Genomic DNA, 21837 nt, shown 5'->3' on the forward strand with positions numbered 1-21837 from the left:
ATTATTTGTTAGGCAATGTGTTTTTCAAAATATAAAATTAAATAAGTATACATAATATACAACAAATTAATATAATAAAATAAAATAGTAGTAATCTGTATTATATTTATTATGCAATGTTTTAAACGTTCATATTGTAAATAATTAAAATTTAATTTACTAAAATAATATCATCATTATACGAGTATTCACTTATTATACTGTATTATTAACATATACTGACAAATTAAACTTGTGTCAAATATATTATTTATATTATACACATGCCTTAATATATAGAACATTACGTTCTATTATATGGCAATATTTTTATCTGTACAATTGTAAATAAAAATGTTTATATACTTGCAAATAAAAATTCAAAAATCATAAACAGAATGTAGGAGACTAGGAATAAAATGTTCAATTTTACAGTTACAAAGAAGACAAAAACTATAAGACATTTTTAGAATATTTAGTTATTCGACAATAATATTATTGTCTTTGACATATTATATAAAGCCATAAAATCGCAATATTGCGTAATGTCGAAAACTTGGTTTGTATAACCACTACTAAGTTCAAAAGTCAAAACCCACAAATAATAATAATAATTCTTTGTTGTGGTTACAAAATACATATTTAAAAACAATGGCTTCTATTACCAAACAATTATTTTATCTAACCACCACGTTGAATTTTTTTTTCAATTTAAAAAAAAAATAATAAAATATTGCTTATAATTATATTAATGCCCTATAATGTTTAATAGTAATGATGTTATATTAGATACCCATTACATTATAATGTATTATAATACATTATAATATATTATTATTTATTTAATTTCAATTTGTGTTGGTTTTTGTTAAAATCTACAACAGGAATGTAGACATATATAAAAGTAACTATTTTATAATTCAGTTAAATAATAATAATAATAACAATAGATATAATTCTGAGAACTGTTTATAGCTAGATTAAAATATTGTAGAAAATTTAAGTATTATATTATACAAAGCAAACAGAAACGTGCTGGACGAGGGCAATATCCCGACGACTATAGTATCTTTCGCAATGTTACGAAACTCTTAACCGCTAATAAGACTCGACATCGTATACAGAGACATTTTGCGAATTTCGATCACAATTGGTTTATTTTGCACTCTGCACTACGCTACAACATATGGTTTTTTAAATTTTAAGTGGAGCCCGTCAGTTACCTTTCCACCCTTCCACTACTCCGCAAACCGAAATGTACTAATTACCAATAATATATAATACGTATATATTATTATAAGCGCGCGTATTATGTGTACGTGTGTGTGTGTGTAATTTATACGTCGCTCGTATTGGTTTTAAACTAATAAGAATCAACGGCCATTAGCAACGAACGGGTTGTCGAAAAAAAACAAGACGGACGTGATTTAAATCTTAGGAATGTCGCCGCTGATCGTCATCGATAGGTAATACATAGTGTTTTATTTCATGAAAAAAAAAAAAAAATAGCGGCACCACGGCCATAAAATCAAGAGGAGGAGTAGAATGTCTCAAGAAAATATAATAATATATAGATCTCTATCTCGCTAGTTTTCAATCGCAAGTACGGCGAAGGCGAACCCTTATGGCTTATAGTTTCGTATTATTATTTTGGTACTTGCGAGACTGACAACAAATTCAAAACGATATATATTGGGTACATGATGGGCACTGCAGTCTGCTGCAGTATATATTTTATTATACATCATTACAATATTATTACGTTTCGTTAACGTAAATAATTAAGAATGTGTGTTTTGATTAAGTTATTGTAATAAACGAGAATAAACAATGAGGCCCTATTTAGTATTTTAGTTTACGCATATACATAATAATATAATGTTCAAGTATTAAAATGTTTATTAAATTTTTTAAATCAATTTTTAAATATTAATTATTCGTGTTTATGGGCGAGTTTAATGTTGTTATTTACACGCGTATCAATTGAGACATTTAAAAATAACAAAAATAATATTTATTTATAGTATCTTAAGTATCAATGACGGTTTGTCATCGTGATTAATCGAGTTTGATTCGTACAAATCAAAATGAAATCCTATTAGAAGAGAATACGTCGTAGTTATGTCCATTCAGCAACCGGATTGTTTCGCTATTTACACGCGAGAAATACACACATATTTCTTTCCGGAATAAATGTAGGTACTTACTTTTACAACAGCAACGGTACACGAGACAGTTATTTAAGTTACGAGCATATAGTAATTACGAAATACCGGTTTAAAAATGGGATTTTCAATAAGTCTCATTTTACTTAATATTCATTAACCTTTTCATTAGTTTTTCACCAAAAAAATAAAATAATAGAGTTTAAATAATATTTAATGAATAAATAAATGTTCATTCATATTTTTAAAATTTAATTTCTGCTCATTTTGTTTTTTTATCATATACATTCATATGGTACTAGAAGCCAACAGAAATAATAACGTCTGAGTCGTTCACGCGTTTTCTCACGGTTTTTCTTCCCGTATCTTCTTTTCCCGAATTTTGAATGCCACCACGATCAATATTGTTAGGTATTATATTAGAGCTCGAATATAAATGCTCTTAAAAATACCGAAAAATGCCCTTTCCAAAAATAAAAATGCATTTATGACCATAAAACTCTAAAAAATATCCTAAAAATATCAAAAAATGCATTTCGATTCAATAGTTGAACAATCTACCGAAATGATTTCCATCAATTTATGTAAAATGTGGTAATTACGAATTGCCAATGTTATTAAATTAGTAATCGAATACTATTATTACCTTAGTCGCCTAATTTAGTACTCAAATTTAAAGGTATATTAAGTAAAAAGAAAAAATATAATCAATCGTTTGTTATGATTTAACAATAAGACTAATAAGTACTTATTTATAGTGATTGTTAGTTAAAATTACAAATAATTAACTATGTTTGCCAATTATTCTGTGTGTTATATCTATAAATATATTTCCCAAATAATGAAATTGAACTCTAGTAAATTAATTAGTCCAATTATTTTAATTACAAAACTATTATTTAATTCATTAAGCTATTTAGAAGGTTCAATAGTTAATAAAGTATAGGTAGTGAATTAATAACATTGTCAGAAAATATAAAAATCAATACCAAAATACATTTAAAAAAACAATAGTTGTTACTATATTTAAACAAATTAAGTTGATATTGATATTGGTAATACTCGTCTGTGATTAAAATCCTAAACTTTAAAAATATTATAAAAAAATTACCTATAAATAATAACTAGATATACATATTTTTTTTTTTTTTTAAATTCAATAAATTCAATTTATAATCATTAAAAAGCACGTGTGCAAGCGTTCAGCGACATAAGATACAATTTGTATATTATATGATGTGCAATAGATTATTAACTAAAATTATCAGGTCTATTATTTTTAATAAACGTATAAATTCGTGGACCATATAGATACTTGTTAAATAAAATTAATGTCGATTTTACGTGAATTCGGAACTTCTTGGATTTCGTTTAAAACACGTTTCATTTTGTAATGCGATCACAGTATTCGCACCACAATATAGTACGACGGTAAATCCATATGAACAACACATTTAATATTATCGTGGGATATTATTTTGCTCCGATCTGTATAAATATGCAAATACAGTAATTTGTTTCAATGAAAACAGAACAATAAGAAACCACTAAGAATGAGGGCGTTTGTATATAATAGACGTCTAGTTTTTCTCTCCCAGTCACGGCGGCATTTGGAACCTGTCCATCTTTTACGGGGCGAATACAGATTACGGAAGGATAGAAAAACATTTGATAGCAATCGTGAAGGTCCTTTTTTTTGTACATATTATATAAATTTTATTTCTCGTGATTAATATCCCTCTCGATGCCAAGTGAATATTGTCTTTGTGCACAGGCCGCCAAATGAATTTGCGCAGTAAATAAATAATGTGAGAGTGGTCAGAGTGTTGTTTACGTTTTTTTTTCGTAATGGAACTTTCGATTCACACAATGGATGGAAATATATATCATATATTATATAATACGATATATGATAATATGTTATATACATTTTACCAACAACACGTACTATATTTAATAGTAAAAATGAATTAAAATCAAACAATAACCTTAAATTATAACAAATGACAATAGACACAATATGGAATATAAGTGTTGACAAAACTATAGGTGAATTTTGTATGACCTTATAAAGTATAAGTATTTATTGTACATTTCCGCTCCGAAAAAGAATTATTCGGAAGGCAAAAAAAATAATTCCCTACCTATAATACCTATAAACAGATTAATATGAATAACTAAAATCATTAAGGCTAATACCATCAGATTAATTGGATAAATTCACAACACATGTAGCCTATACCTAATCTGTCCTAATTTCTTTTGACGACTGCATTGTACTTGTATATTGTTCGGTTTTGTTTTGTTTGGCACACATCCCATTCAATTCAAAGGTCTATACGTCTATACACTAAATACAATGTATAGTATTATTATTTATTTCCATTACCAATGTTTAATTGTATAATAGCATTATATAGTTATAGTTTAAATACTACGATAGGAAAAAAAACTGCGCAGTTATACTATGTCAAAACCTCTCTGAAAACGATTTAATTTCATATGGAATTTTTTGGTTTCGAACTATAAATGGTATTACAAAGGATCGCTTGTTAATTTATGCTAATTAGTGTATTTAAGCTTATAAGCCAGGTAATTAACTATATGTCTTCAAGAACACTTCCGGTGTGGCATGCAACATACGTATACCAATAACATGCGTTGGTTGATAAACTATAATATTATGTATATGTGTACTAATGACCCCTTTATAATCGAAACAATTACTATTTAGGTGATTTTCTTTTTTTTTTTGTGATTTATTACTTCGAATAGTCCAAAGATTGCTCTGAGAGTGTCAAGTCATAACTACTACATAAAGTTATTAATTATTATTATTATTAATAATAAGGCAATCATCCTTCATTGTATACCGACATATTATAATATTAATAGTGATTTTCGTAGAAAATAGTAGTTAAATACACACACCACCTACTCATTTAGATATCGTATAAAACTATTGTTTTGGCTTCTAAAATTATATAAAGTATTTATATATTAATATTATAGTACATGCGAATAGTCCCTTCTCATTAGTTAATAAAACACATCACTCATCAGATATTACTACTTGTTAGCCATTTTATAATAAAAAATAATATTATCAACATAAACAATATGGTATTTTGGACAGTAGAGACATATTATGAGAAGGAAACATGTATGTTAATGTTATTACTTGTACAAATTGCTAACAAGCAAAGAAGGATATATATGTATAGGATTGGGTGAACATGATTCCACCAAGTGTACTCTTTTTTCAACCAATACTCGTTTCCACCAAAATTGTACCTTTCCCCTTTTCACCAATACTTGTTTACATCAAATGAAATATTTAACACGTTTCCACAAAAACAATTTCTATACTATTAAAAGCTGTAATACAGTAAGTTTTTTTATAAATACTATAAAATATTGAAAAACAGGTATATAATATTATATCCATTTTAATAAAATAATATTTATGTATAGCAAAAATAATAAACTCTGTACCGGTACCAAAGTCATTAGTTTTTTGGAAATGTTCCTATCAATATAATATTTATTTAAATAAATAATAAAAATGGACGTTGTATAATTGTAATTTGTATATATTTTATATTTAAAAATATTATTAAAAATTATTTAAAAAAAAATGCAAATATTCTATAGTTAAAAATAAGATCAACTAATTATAAAACTATATATTTTTTTTATTTACTTTTAAAATTTTTTTTTCTATATTATGGAAGATATATTATAGATAATTATTCGACCAACGGTCGGAAGTTAATATTATGGCTTAATTATTTTTACAATATAATATACCTACTGTTTTTCAATATTATATATACTTAGTCTTTACTCTTTACTATATTAATGCTTTTAGTAGTAAAGAAATGATTTTGAGGGAAACAAGTATCGGTGAAAAAGGGAAAAGTACACTTTTTGCGGAAACAAGTATTGGTGAAAAAAGGTATGTTTTGGATGGAAACGGGTAAAAATAGAGTATTAAAACAAATTTAATTTATGAACTTAATACTTTCACTGTGCTGAAAAAAAAATAGTACAACATATTCGACGAGTAGCACAATTGATGCAAATTTACGATTATAATATGATTAATGGATACAAATTGTTATGATGATGTTTTCTATTAAAAGTATTTTGAGAATATCGATAAATTAATTTTTATTGTATATTTTTGCATTAAAAATAGTGTTCTATAATATTTTGTAATTTTATTTTAGCATTTATCGGCATTAAGAACAATTCAAAGTATTTATAAAAATAAATTCATATAAGACAATTTTGTTTTTTGATAAAACGCGTTCTATTTTTTTTTTTAGTTTATCTGTTACTAATATAATAAATATATGTATAAGATAATACAGTATACAGTTGAAATTTTTTTTTTATTATACGCGCCGTCTGATCATGAAAATTTATAATGCAATTTATTAAATAGGTATAATTTAAAGTTTAAACTCATCTTATAGCATTAAACATACCTAATATCATTATAATTGTTGACAATGTTATAATACTGATTAAGTACTAATTCCTTAGGTTTTTAAAATAAAATTAATATTAATAGTTGTATCACACATGGATATTGTTAGTCAACATAAGATACAATTATGAAGACCTCGTATATCAGAATTATTACAGTTTTAAGCCAATTTTAAAATTTTACCTTGTCGTTTTAAAATCAAAACAAATAATATTTTCCCGTCTTAAAATTGTTTTCATAGTTAATTAGCCGTATCAACTATAACGCAGATTAAAAACTAAAAAACTAGACATAATTAATTTTAATGATACTACCTATATATAGTATAATTATAGTGACAGCATATAAAATATTTTTATAAATAATATTTATGTATGGATTTATATAATATATGAAAAATAAATGGATGTACATATTATTATATTATATAGTATATATAGATTGGCACACTAATATATTTTTAGCAGGTCAATTAATATTTTTAAAGGACTTATATAGTTGCTGCACAATCTGGAAAATCAGTCAGATAGGTTTTCTAGTGGAATTAAACAGTAGCAAAATAAAGTTATATAAAGGTCATCGAAATTTTATAATTTCAAATTTCAATAATTTTAAAAAACAAACGGTAAATACTAGTTATATTTACATATAAAATATTGTTTTTAATTGGAAGATTATAAAAGAAATACAACAACAGCAACAAAATGCTATAAAAGTACAATAAAATAACTTGATTTAAAAATTAAATTATAATATTTTATCGTATTTATAATTATTATACTTAAGAAAAATCCAAAGCCGGTATTCCGACCATATATTATCCAACAACGGGGACAAAATAATAAGCGTACTATAGACTCTGACTAGGTCTTGAGTATTTGTTCATAATATGGCTTTATGAGATGGTATAGATTGCCCATAGATTATATAATATGAATGGATAGGACATGCATTGTATTCAAGGGTGATCGAAGAGCATACTGGTTACTAAAGAGGTGTGTATACACATGTAATCATGGACCATGGTTGTAGTATTATCGCCAGACACCATTGATAATTTTAAACTATATTAATTAATTTAGACTAATAACTTCAAAACAATTCAAATACAGTAATATTATTATAGTTTTTACAGTAAAAACAAAACAAGATATAATATCTGTTTGAAAAATTATGTGGGCCAAACATGCTAATGTATATATATGAGGATTGAGGATATAATACGCCCAGGATTTATATGTTGTTTTTTAAGAAATTGTAGCTAAACGGGGAACAAAACTCTTTTAATATTTATATTTTAAACGTACATACTTCTAATAAATATTTGTATTTTAAATTTGCAACATTTGATTGATAATAATGTATTTCATTCAATTTGATATTGTTATGAATGTTATATGTCATGTACCAAATACCTATTATTGAAAAATGATTTAATTATAATTTTTTTTTTATTATTCAATTAGTTGTTTACAAATGTTTTAGAAAGTTTAATTATAATTTAAAAGTTATAAATTTATATACTTGCATTTAAATAAGTGAAATTATTTAATTTTTATTATAATACCTGCTTATATATATCTAAATCATTTCAAAGATTATTTTTTTGGTAAATATTTTGTTTTATAGTTTAATGTTAGCGTAATAAAAAAAACACGTGGTTTTAAGCTTATGAAAAATGTCGTGTAGTTGGTATATTTCAACACCAAAAATCAACACGGGTCATAGATTATGTAATATCGTCATGTGCACATTTAATACACAATGCTGAACCTTTTGGCAAGTTTTTTCCGTTAATCGCTTCCTATTAAAATTCTATGAGCAATTTTAAAATCATCACTTCATATATTTTTTTAATTAAAAAAAAAATATGTGATTCAAATTTTAAATGTTGAAAAATAGAATAGATGTTTAAACTTTAAAGCATTTCTTTCATTTCATGTCTATCAAACAGTTTCTGTAAGAAGATGTTATATTCGCATGTGTTGTTTTTGTCTTATTAACGTACAATGTATATCATAGCAAATTTACATTCAGCAGAACACATTTTATGTGATTTTTATTAGCTTTAATATTCAATAAGAGTCAATTTACCTATTATTAAACTTAAAGGTAAGAATATTATCGAGGACATATCATATGATGCCTTTATTAATATTATAATTTTAATGCGAGTTATAGGTTTATAGCTATATAAATATTACAACTTTAAAATGTTCAACGTCCTCATAACATTGAATCAAGAAAACTTATTTAAACTTAATGATGTACGGTGTACCTACTAAAATAATCAAAAAAAAAAACCAGTAACTGGCTTCTACTGTATATTGTAAATATTAAGGCTAACATAACTGAAAAGTAATGTGCTAAATTTGAATTTAATGTTAAATAAATAATAATTGTACATGAAAAATCAAAGGAAACCAGAGAATCGGAATATGTTTCTAAAGATAGTTTATATATAGCATCATATTTATTATTTACATGTATTAAAATATTATTGGCTATAAACTATAAATAATAATAATATACGCCGATGCAAAAAACATCAGGATCAGGTTATCTGTACTATTATGAAACCTTTTGTTTAACTAAAAAAAAATTATTTAAATATTTCCAATGTCTAAAAATAGTTCAAAATAACCAAAATATTTTCTATTATTTTAAGTATCTCTACAAATGCGTAACCTGTGTACTGTGTGCCCGATGTAACCTAGGGGTGGTACAATCATTATATTATTCATATTATTATAATATTTTTAAAGATCAAATAATATGATTGGTTATAATATTACAATAATTCAATTGGAATTTATTATTATGGACCGCAGAAGAGTGTTAATAGTGGTTCAAGTGATTCAAAATGTTATCAAAAAAATTAGAAAATTCAAAACACTATACAGTATTATTACAATTCGGGAATACTGTAGCGATCATAAGCATAATATAACTATAGTAAGAGCTACAACTCTGCAGATTAGTGTGCGGTGGGTCCAGACTTCCGGAGCTATAGACAAATATCCATTGACTTTGCGCTCAAAAACGTGACAACGTGTTTGGTAAATTTAGAACGTCACGATAATGACTTGTAACACATGACACCCTATGATTACGCTGTTATTCTATACAAGGCGCGATTTATCAATTTTCCGCACCCAAAAGACGATAAACAGGGCCTGCTGTTACGATTGTTCATTCTGTTATCATTCACGTACAAAACATGTGCCGTTTAATATCACAACCGACGCTGTTACGATGTGTAACCCAAAAAGACTGGTACGGAGTATCGAAGCCGTGTTTGGCAGTGCACGGCGGCGGGTCGAACCGGAAACACCAGACACCGTCGCGGCTTGGCTTATCGGCGCGGAGGCGGCCACGTGACGACGCCCATTACCGCCGAACACGGTCCGGTGAACTTCGCGTAGAACATAATACAATGTTTTATTGAACAACTATTAACTAAATTATTGTACCTACTATAATACTTTTCTATGATATTATTATATATACGGTAACAGTAGGCAACATTACTGCCTATTACGAATTCAGCTGCTACCAATAATATAGACACTGCTACCTTACTATCTATACGTATAGTATTACCGTTTACTACTTACACGGCGGTAGTGTATACTATCTCACTATCTCACTATGGTACTGAATACTGGGTATCCCGTCATTTCATCGTAAATAATTTACTGCACGACAATTTATCGCAGATAATTGATTGCAAGACATATAGTCCGTCGTAATAAAAACACACCGTAACAACGTTAATCGCGACTTGTAAAACAGTATCGATTTTAATATTATTAAAATATATAATTAGTAAAACATACACAAATAATAAGTTATGCGTAGATTATTAAATAAAAAATTAAGTCTACAGACGTATATAATATATTAATCAATATTGAATGCTTAAAACTTAAGCTTACAAAATGTTAAAACTACTTTGCAATGCCAATAATGTCCGTGTAATACCTTTATCATGTCATCACATTAAAAAATAGGGTTTTATATAATATATACTATGGTAAGTTATGAATGCATACGTATAACGAAAGATAGTGACTAACTCAGCAAAAATGTAATAAGATCGGCGATTAACGACGAATTCACGAATTGAATAACTATTATACGGTCAATAATTTTTCAATGCATTATATTGGTATTTACGATAAACTGTCGTCCGCTCGTTCGGTAAAATGATTGCGACTGATTGTCGTGCAGTAAATTATTTATGATAAATTGACATGCACCCATGGTAAGTATAATACTGTGTTGATATTTGGGTTAGTTGTGATTTCATTCGTAAAACGCTAATAAATAAAAAAAAATACACATTACAATACGCCGACTTACCAAATGTTACACTGACTTGTTTTGCACCTGGAAGAAGTATTATAAACAGGATTACACCGAGTCAACAATCTATAATGAATTTAACCTGAAAACAGTAAAATATTATTTGTAAAGTTTTAGGTTAAAATGAATAGAATGTTATAGATGCACATCACATTATATATTAACGCCATCTTATAAACTTAGTAAATGTACGTTTAGCACAACCATTTAATTCTGTTAACTTTACTATTAGAGTAAATCGACCTATTATCAAACTTAAACTTATGAATATTATCTGTTAAACCTCATAGAATTGCATCCATGTTTTTATTTTAAAACGAGGGATGAACTGCATTTTAAAATTAAAATGAGGTTCTTTATTAGATAATATTCATACAATATACAAATGTTTGACAGAGATCACACATGCAGGTTTGGTATTTTCTTAAGTATATCACCTATATATTTATCAAAAAGCAGTGAGATTAGTAGGTGTGTTATATGAATTGTATACAGATATATTTTCATCAGTGGCTATACATTTATATTATTGTGTTAAATACAAATTATTGACACTTATTTGTCTGAGGTTGATCTCTTTACTTTTAAAATTCATATTTTGTTGTGATTTAGGTACTTTATGGGATTGTTGTCTGTGAGCGTAATATTTAAAAGAAATAATATAATAATTAGTTTCGCAAATTTCGTTACATTCGAGAAACGAACATTATTTTGTTTAATTATTTCAACATCTCCGTCATGATAATTTAATGTGTATTAAATATTATATAAGTTATATTTATCATTCACATCAGAAGTAGTTACATCCGTTGTGTAACATCATTGCATTTTCCAAGGGCATATTTTGTGCTTTTAGAGGTCTTTTAGCACATTGAAATGATATCTGAAATACTTAATAAAAATTATATTATTTGAAGGTCTAATTATTTGAAACTGAAACCTTTGCTCGAATACCCAAGTAAGCTATGTAATAAAAACAAATGATTAAAATATATATGAAACAAATTACAAAATATAATATATATATTGTTCACATTCACTTTTATTAATAGACCTAACTTTGACATGTAGTATTGTATTCCGTACATGAATGAGCAAAACTAAAAATTTCAAAATTATAAAAATGTAATAAAAGAGTTTCAAATTAAGTAAGTATCGGGTACATATCCAATGAGAATTAGATTTTACTAGATAATCAATCTTGTTTATACCTGGTATAATGAAAATATAGTTTTGAATTGAAGTATAAATTAAAAATCAAAAAAAACGTCTTTGTAAGTTTTTATTTAAACTGAAAACTTGAAATCAGTTCTTTACAAGTTCAATTCTATATAATAGTTAATTTAATTTAATTTTCAGGAAATACTATAGATAAATGTTGGAAACGAAGTTATATCTAATTATAATTTTGACTCGATTTAAAAAGTAAAACACTAAAATAAAATCTAGATTTATTTAAATTAAGTATAGAATGCAAGAATAATAGATTTAAAGACGGTTTCGTTCTTGGAAAAACATAAAGGGTATAATGTGTTGTAATGCTATACATCTAAAATCTAAATAATTCATGTTAAATCTGAATAATGCAGTGTTATATTATTTCGCAATTAACACAAAGGGATTAATAGCATTGTTTTATTTTAAATGCATTGTGTTTATTATAATTTATTTGTATATACATACATATATTTATTAATTATCGACATTCAAAATTTCCCACCTGTTATTACAACATTACGCAGAGATGTATTGAGGAAAAAAATTAAAAAGTTTATACTAAGTACAATGAGGTAAGTTTATACTTAATTATGGATCTTAAAAAGTTTAAATGTTCCATATAATTGTATATACAGTTAGTTTGCAGATATTTTGAATAGTTTTTTCAAATACTGCCCAATATAGTCTTACTGCCAAGGGTTATTTTAATTAATAAAATAAAAATAATAATAATGTTGGAAATATTTTATATAATTTTTTTATTGAAAGATAACTTTTAGAGCTTTATACTATAAATATTTATTTTGTAAAATTACGTTTGATACAATTATTATCAATAAGGAAAGTATTTCATATTTTTATTGTTTGTGTTTGTAGTTGAAATGTTGAATAACCGAATACCTTCGTGTTTATAAATTCAGCATTGTGTAAGGAGTAAAAATACTGTCATTAGTCATTACTCATTAATAATTAAGGTTGCCATATACATAAATATTAATTGTTTATACTAGCATCATTTAACGAGTTAAATAGTTACACATCTTACAACCACTTTCTTAGAAAAACTAATAAATAATTCAATGTGCAATGGACTATGATAACCAACGAATAACAATTCAGTAAAATAAGTTATAACTTTCAAGATACAACAAAAAGCTATTGTAAATTTGTAACTAATGACGTCTTGATAAGGACGTACTCAGGAGTTAGGAACTTAAAATTGTATTTATAAACTTATAATAAACTAATAATAAATTCCACCGGGCACCTAGAGGTTGTCGTCATGCCGTTATGCGTATGGCGTTATCTTTTAAACAAAGATAAAACTTTAAACTTTATTTTTTAGTAGGTTTAGTACTCAATAGGCAATATAATAACATATATTTTCTAATTTTAATAGAGAGACGTGATGCAGCTAAAACCCGGATAGGTTAGGTAAGGTTCTACTATATCTATTTGGTATATAGATCCACAAGTCTTTACATGTTTTTGTTTTTCAGAACTAAGCGAATATGGTTGTCGAACCACCAATTCTCGAATTGTTGATTTATAGGCATGCGCCATACTGCTATTTGTAAATATATTGAAACGTAATCTGGGCGTGATTTTCATTTTCTCTATTGACTTTTATACATATATATTATATATTCACATATCTAACCTAACTCGATTGCAGGGTAAATCCTTATGAACCTATAAGCATTTAACAATTTAAAAATTCAGGATATGAATAAATTAATTATTCTAGAGAAGAATAGGGAAATGTTTCGTGGCGGCAGGAGTTCAGCTTAATTTATCGTGTTTGAATATTATAATAGTGAATATCGTGCAGGAAACGACTAAAATAAAAATAATAATAAAATCAAAAGCCGGGCGTCGTACAACAGCGTGCGTATAATATTACACCCGTCGTAAAAATAAAATAGTTTTAATAGTAATACAAAATAATCGACACAATGAAATGTTGAAAACACAAAACTGGCGCCTTGTGAAAAAAAAACAGTGAATGGTTGTTGTGGAACCGGCTCGCGTGGGGATGGATGGTGTACGTATATTATATAGGAGAGAAGTATATATATATATACCAAACGCACCCGATAGTATACAATAATATTATACAGGTATATATATATATAGAGAGAGAGTCGGTACGGGTTTTTGTTCACACTGCTTTGAGGAGCCACGTCGGAGAGCCCGCCAAAAAAAAAAAAAACCAAAAATTCCAGGGCCAAGCCGGTTTTCTTGAAATAATACGACGACTGCGGTGTCGCGCGGTGGTAATATCATCACATTTCATCGTCCGCCGCCGTCGACGGGTCGCTGTGCGGAGAACGCGGTATACAAATACGACGAGAAGCGGTAACCTCCCCGCGGGTTGGGTATAGTGCGCGGGAGAACTACTACGCGACACGCGCGCGCAGGTGAATGAGCCGCCGCCGTGGGAATCGCCGGCACATTTTTCTCTCGTCTCCTCCGCCGCGCACGTTATCATTATCGTAATATCATTTATACATATTATAATATTATTATTATTATGTGTACACCTTTCCCCGCCACCGCCACTACAATTAATACTACGCCGTATATACTACCTACTGGATACATATATATATATATATATATAATATAATATGCGTAGTGGGTGTATGCACAATGCACGTGAGATGTCGGCCGTTCCACTCTTTCACTCGCTCTCTATCGCACTCGTTCTCTCTCACTCACTGTCTCTCTCTCTCTTTCTCTCTCTTTCTCTCTCTGTCGTACACACGCACGGTCGTCTTATTATTATTATTTACGAATGTGGTGTTATAGTAACACTGCTATCACGGCCATCGCCACCACATCACCACCACCGCCGCCGCCGTTTCGCGGGACGAGCGTCTTCGCCACGCCGCGGAGAGAAATGAGCGCGGCGGCGCCCGCGCGCGCAACACACGTTTCTCGTTTACAACGCGTCGTTCGTTTTCCCGCCAAGACGCGGCTGGTGCGCATAATAGTACCTAACCGTTGCCATAAGACTGTAACAATATTATGCTATGTTATGTGTGTGTATATAGTATATACTACGAATTACGATGACTTACCTACGAGGCGGAAATCGCATACCATCTGGCGCGGTATACGCACTGAATTGCGCGGTAAAAAAATGCCCAGTATATAGAAAATTTAATCGATTTACATAATATTATAATATAGGAGGTACTCAACACTATAGAATATAGATAATAATGGTCCGGGATATGAATGCTCTGAAAAATAACCAAAAATGCAGAAATAAATAATGTCAAAATTCAGGAGCACGTGCTACCTATATTTAATTAAAATCCCGTCGTGTTATTTCACTTAACTATAAATACAATTTCTTAAACATCTTAAGACAATTAATATTAAACAATTTTATATTCAATTTAATGATAATTGATCGGTATTATTAATATATCATTTTATAAATTTATAATATATTTATATACACACACACGAACACCTACTTTTTTGATTTTCAATCACCATCTGTAACTGTACACACATACCGGCATGCCCCGCGCGCGGTTCTTCCGTTATAAGTAAATTATTCCACTATAATTAATAAAATAATTACATAATTTACCACGTAATGACGCAATCAATATATTATAATGATACACCGACACTGGCAAAAAATAAAAAAAAATATGAGCGATTTATTGCCAATTTTCAAAACACTGATTTTTCTAAACCCATATAAATATTTATTTGATAAAACTAAATAAAAAAAATATTCCAAGTAATCTTTTATTAAAATCTATTATAATTTAATTTAAAAATATACATAAATTCTTTAGAATGATTCTAAAAAATCAGAACACCATCAGCCTTGTTCTACTCATAATTCATGATACAATAAATTCTATCTACCGTTAAGAGAAATTCTAAGGTCAACTATTTACGCTTTAGCTAAACGTAATCGTCCATATTGCCAAACCGAATAAATGTTTATATATAAACGATTTTCTCCTATTCTTCGAAACATCATTAAACAATGCCAAATCAAAAAAAGGTAAGACACGAATTCCTCTTATTCTTGTAAACACGTATACCGTTTAAAACGCCACATGATGGATATTGTGCGTAGTATATGTTATATAGGTAACGCAAATAAAGAAATAGCTGCCATTAAATTCTAAACAGCCAATGTCGTCATGGCGGAAAGAAAGTGCAATATGGCCTTTATGATCTAAAAAATCCAAACTGTAAATTGGTAATTACAATGGTAAAATATAATAAAATACACATTGTGTTTTAGGTATACCTAAAATTCGTAGAATATATTCAGTTGATTCTACAAAATACTATATAGTCGTGTTTTCTACAGAATTATGTCTAATATCACCTTGATAAATTTACGCGATTCGTTGGCATGAATATTTACATTACAAGACTTCATAATTTATTTATGTCATCTGAAGTTATTATAAGTATTTGTTGAGATGAATTCCATAGACTCGTTGAGGAACGATTCGTCGGTATATTTCACCCATTGAATTGGAGTTATTTAATTAAAAATGTATGAGTATGTATATTTGTATTTTATGCACGAGTTGGTTGTCTTCCGAAGTCGTATTTCCGAAAACTCAATAACGAAGATTACCTAGTATAAGTGCTGTATACCAGTTACCAACTATCGATGAACATGAACCAAATATTCTAGACAACAATTCGACTGTCGCCTGTCACGGTATTTAACAATCTGTAATTGATTATTGGCGTCTCGTGAAGTCGTAAATATTAAATTTGATTAAGGAAACCCCTGTGATGATTTTTCGTATAATAATATACTTGATACCTATGTGTATAAATACGCAATAACGATTACCGAGTATTTTCAATCAATATTAGACTACTTGTATATAAATGGCTCTTTCTGAAAATTCGCACCTACTACCGTAATGTTTCTATATATGACTTGTTGATTTGTAGAACAATTTTTTCACCTGTAAACAGCTTAAATGCCTTACGGTTATGGCTTAGGCTTATACCATAAAATAATATTATATGGAAACTAAACACTATACTTGAGACTGGATCAGACTCGAACTTCACTAAAAAATTATTAATAATAGCGTATCTTATACGGTACTAATGTGATTTTTTTGGTTAACTTGAAAATGTTCACTCTGGAATTATGCTTACTGATTAAACAATGTTTTAACCTCTATCAACATTTTAATCACTCCAGTGGCGCCGAAGTACAAAATTAACTAATTGGCAAGGATCTCCGGCAACCAAATACCCCACCCCTTCTCCGTCACTCGGATACCACACTCTAATCAAATTTGAAACCTGTCACAAACAATTATAAACCATAAAACCAATACAATTATATTATGTCAAAGCCTATCATGAATATGAGTAATGTAGTACTTTACTTATTAAAAATAAATGTGCTCGAAAAATAGTAAAAGTGATAACTAAAAATATAATTATAAACTATTCAACAACAGAAATAGTGCATGGACATGAGTAGACAACAAAATCTACATAAATAACAATGACATCACTCGGACCTGAATACCTAATGGCTAATGGCTGACTACTGTGTAACTAATATACACATTTTTGGTCTGTTATTATAGTTGTTACTGCAGTAACATGTTCTTATATACTAATGATTGTATTTGTATATTATTATAAATTATTTCGTGTTGAACGAAAACATTGATATTTAATATACTAAATACTCAATAGACAATATTACTTAATAATTTATATTCTTATTCATTTTCATAATCCTCCTATGAACCCATATCTATCAAATAAACTTTTAAATGAATGGCAGCTTCATATAGCGGTTTTCTTATTCTATATTCTACATTAGTAACAAGTGAAGAGCGTTTTCATTTGTAGTATATTTCATAATAAGGTAGTTAAGCATAATATACTTATATCTACACGACTACACGGCATACACTGCAATGGCAATAGTACAAAAATTAATCATTTTAATAAACATAATTAAACAATATTGTGAGGAATAATTATGTTATTTGTATGCAACTGTACCAAATCTGATATACATATAAATGTAGAAAATAGTATTACAATTGAATAACGAGTTAAATGAAATACAATGTAAATATTGTAACTTTATGTAAGTACTTTCATAATATAATATAATATCAGCATAATATACGCGAATTATGCGACACAAACATGTAAAACGCATTTGGAAAATAATATATTAACTAGTCCCATGACAATTGAAATTTAAAATTGACCAAGTGTACGCATACAAAAAAAATAAATAAATAATGTGCCAACGCTAAATTTCTCTTTAGTTTGTATGGCAAATGTCCAATAAATACTATTAATATGCTTATTAAAATCAAACTACATTTTTGGTTTTATACAAAATCTCCAGATAATCTTCTGAATCAATAGTATAGTAACTTTATTATATTGCAACTCGTTTCGGTTGTAAGTTATATTATTGTTATACTTATGTACAGTGGTGCAACTAGAAAAAAATTTTGGTAGAGGGGGGTGTTACATTATTATGATATATTAATATATATATATATAAAACTATATAGGTTATTATACTAGGCCTTGGAGAATTTCGGTTACAACCCCTTAACCTCCCCCCCAGTTGCGCCACTACCTATGTACACCTTGTCACCTTAATAATTATTTAAATTAGTCAATTAGTGACATCCCTTAAACCATAATGATTACCTATTATAGCTGCGCACTACAATATTTAACAGTAGGTAGTCTAAAATTGTTATGATAGGAATTGAATGTTAAATATATAACTAAATTTAATAATAAAATGATTATAACGTTTGTTTTTTATGGATGTTGTATAAGTATATTATAATTTATATTACGCGTTGTGAGGAACGACTTACGCGTTTTCTGTTACTGCAAAAAGCAATGGGTAACGTACAAGGTTGGGATACATTTAATGTGTAAACTAAAATCTGAACAATTTCAATACATGAGTTCAACAAAGCCAGTGGCGGCGGATCAAATACAAATGATGGGGTGGGAAGAATAGAACACGGCCTTGGTGCACCTTGCTCTCGCGAGTATTTCGCAGAAAATGACATTCGCGACAATAATAGCCAATGAGTTTCAATAAGCAATATATTATGTTGTGTTTTCGGCAGTGAATTCTAAACCCGACAAAGGACTTTTTTAATACGAAACAATAGACTGAAAAAGGTGCGTTGACCGCTATCGAAAACCGATTCATATCGTTTTATTGGTCGTTGGTGAATCACTTGAACTTAAATAACTAAACAACATAACACAAATATACATATAACACGTCATACATACCTCTAAATACATGATCAGATGATCTTAGTCACTAAAATACTAAATGCGTAACGATAACTATGATACAGCAGCAATTAACCAATTATTACAAGTTGTTATTGTGCGTAGCCAGCCAATTTAGGTATTGTACGTAAAACAAAAGGTAGTGCAAACGATTGAATCAATAATGTAAGAAAGTATATCAAACGAACCAAAAACACACGTTCAGTGACCAATTACAAACCAAATGTATACAGGACTATTACAGTAGGTATAGATACGAGTAGTATAAAGAAGAATAATGTGTGTTCTTAATAATTATACATATATTAATTATATTATATATTTAAAAGTTTCAAATTATCTCTAGGCATAACAGTGGTGCACAGCCATGTTTTAAAAACCCTTCTACATTTCTCATAAAAAAAAATTGGTTAAGCATAAAAGTAAAAAACAATGGTATGGCAATTTTTGTCCTATTATTAAGAGAAATTTAACATTTTAACAAGTGTTATGATTAACTAACATTGGTTATTTTAAGCTTTTCCCAAACTATTATACTTCGTGGACTGTGGAGCTTACCAACCGTGTATGTATTATGAATTTGAATAAAAATACTTCATTGTTCATACTTCCATATTGTATAAATATCAGCCATCCATTTAATACTAAACATTTTTTTGAGTACCATAAGTATATACTACTTCAAAAAGTGCATTATTGTGACTAAACAATTTTGGGTACAGCTATTTTCAACTAATTTAATGTGTTTGTTATGTCATTACTATAAATGCATAAATTATAAAATCAAAAACAAACACCACAGTGGTTTAATCTAGATTTACTAAGTAACAGCTAGCAGATTATAATTAATAATTTTAAATTACAATTGTTATAATAGCGTGTATTACTTTTTGTTTGTATAAATGTAATATAATAAATTAATAAAACATATAAAAATTATACCAAATTCATGGACAAAATAGATATAAATAAATATATATAATATAATTATGCCTGGCATGATATTTTTAGAATTACAACAAAATAACTAGTATTTGATAGAATCAAATTTTTTAACAAGACTTAAAATTTTCACGAACATTTTTTTTAAGATTTCTTTAAGGACTAATAGATATTTTACTCATAGATAAAAATGTAATCACTAATCATACATAAATCACAAAAATATGAAAGTATGATAAATTATATACGTCAACGACGAACCATGTAGTAAATCAATAGAATATAAACAAATTACTGACAACAGTTTCTTTCCAGAACCTATACCATAAATGATCGCTGATATACGTTTTTGCAATAAATTATGATTGCATAAAACTGAAAAAAGTTAGCACTTCAAATCGTGTACCTATTAGCTACATTTGAAAATCCGATACTTATTAATTGAGTCCCATAATTGAATGGGATAAAATTAATATACCAATTGAGTCCGCACTTGAGAAAAATAAAATATAAATATCAATCGTATATAGGTAGTTGGTACATATAATATGTCGTTCTTATCATTTGTATATCACTTCTATTGGATAAAAATTAAGATTATACATGTAAAAATGAAAAGTGCTCATAATAATTAATAATAAAAATAATATCAAAACCAAAGAATAAGAAATTAGAGAACCTATATATTCAACACAAATAACAAGATTTAAATACTTATAAATTATGAAATTTATCGCACGAGTTTTTACCAATATATCATATTAAATTTATTTAAATATTATTATAAATAACTGAATTATACAATTATATATGTTAATAAAATTTTCAAAATTAACATAAAATTGTTTTTTAACCATACCTGTAGCATTTTTTTTAGTTTGTCAAAACTCAAAATAGAAACGAAGATGTTTTTTATGTTTGATGGGACTCAATTAATGTGTACATAAAACTACCAGAAACTCTGTTTTCGTATGTAACCATTTCTTATTTTTTTTATTATAATTTAGGATGTAATATAGGTGCAACCATCATGAAACCATATTACGTAAAACATACGAATGTCAATGGTTTCCATTTCTTGCCTAAATCCAAACTAATCTTCTCCCAAATTAATTTTTATTTTCTTATGTTTTCTATTTTATACAGTATTCATAGGTAGCGCTTGTAAGAAAGCGATAGTTCTATAAATGTTACATTTTATAGAATTTTCTTTTTTAGGAATAAATATAGCCATGTTTTGTGTAAAGCTTATGGTACTATGCGTTCTTGATAAGATTTTTCAAACATTTTAAATAAAACATTTCTAGTTTCTTCAACCTTGAATGTTCACAATTTGACTAATATATT

The 21837-nt window shown here is 27.8% G+C and overlaps 1 protein-coding gene across 2 annotated transcripts in view; it reads right to left on the reverse strand.

Annotated features, from left to right (window-relative positions):
• LOC132919084 (3-phosphoinositide-dependent protein kinase 1) overlaps nucleotides 1-21837 on the reverse strand; it is a 168071-nt gene that overhangs the window by 127487 nt on the left and 18747 nt on the right. For both annotated transcript variants that reach the window (XM_060980532.1, XM_060980609.1), the window contains exon 2: nucleotides 11005-11089. The gene's annotated coding sequence lies outside the window, so the exon portion shown is untranslated. The remainder of the gene's footprint in view (nucleotides 1-11004; nucleotides 11090-21837) is intronic.

Source organism: Rhopalosiphum padi, chromosome 1 (genome assembly GCF_020882245.1).
Source record: "Rhopalosiphum padi isolate XX-2018 chromosome 1, ASM2088224v1, whole genome shotgun sequence".
Classification (NCBI taxonomy): Eukaryota; Metazoa; Arthropoda; class Insecta; order Hemiptera; family Aphididae; genus Rhopalosiphum; species Rhopalosiphum padi.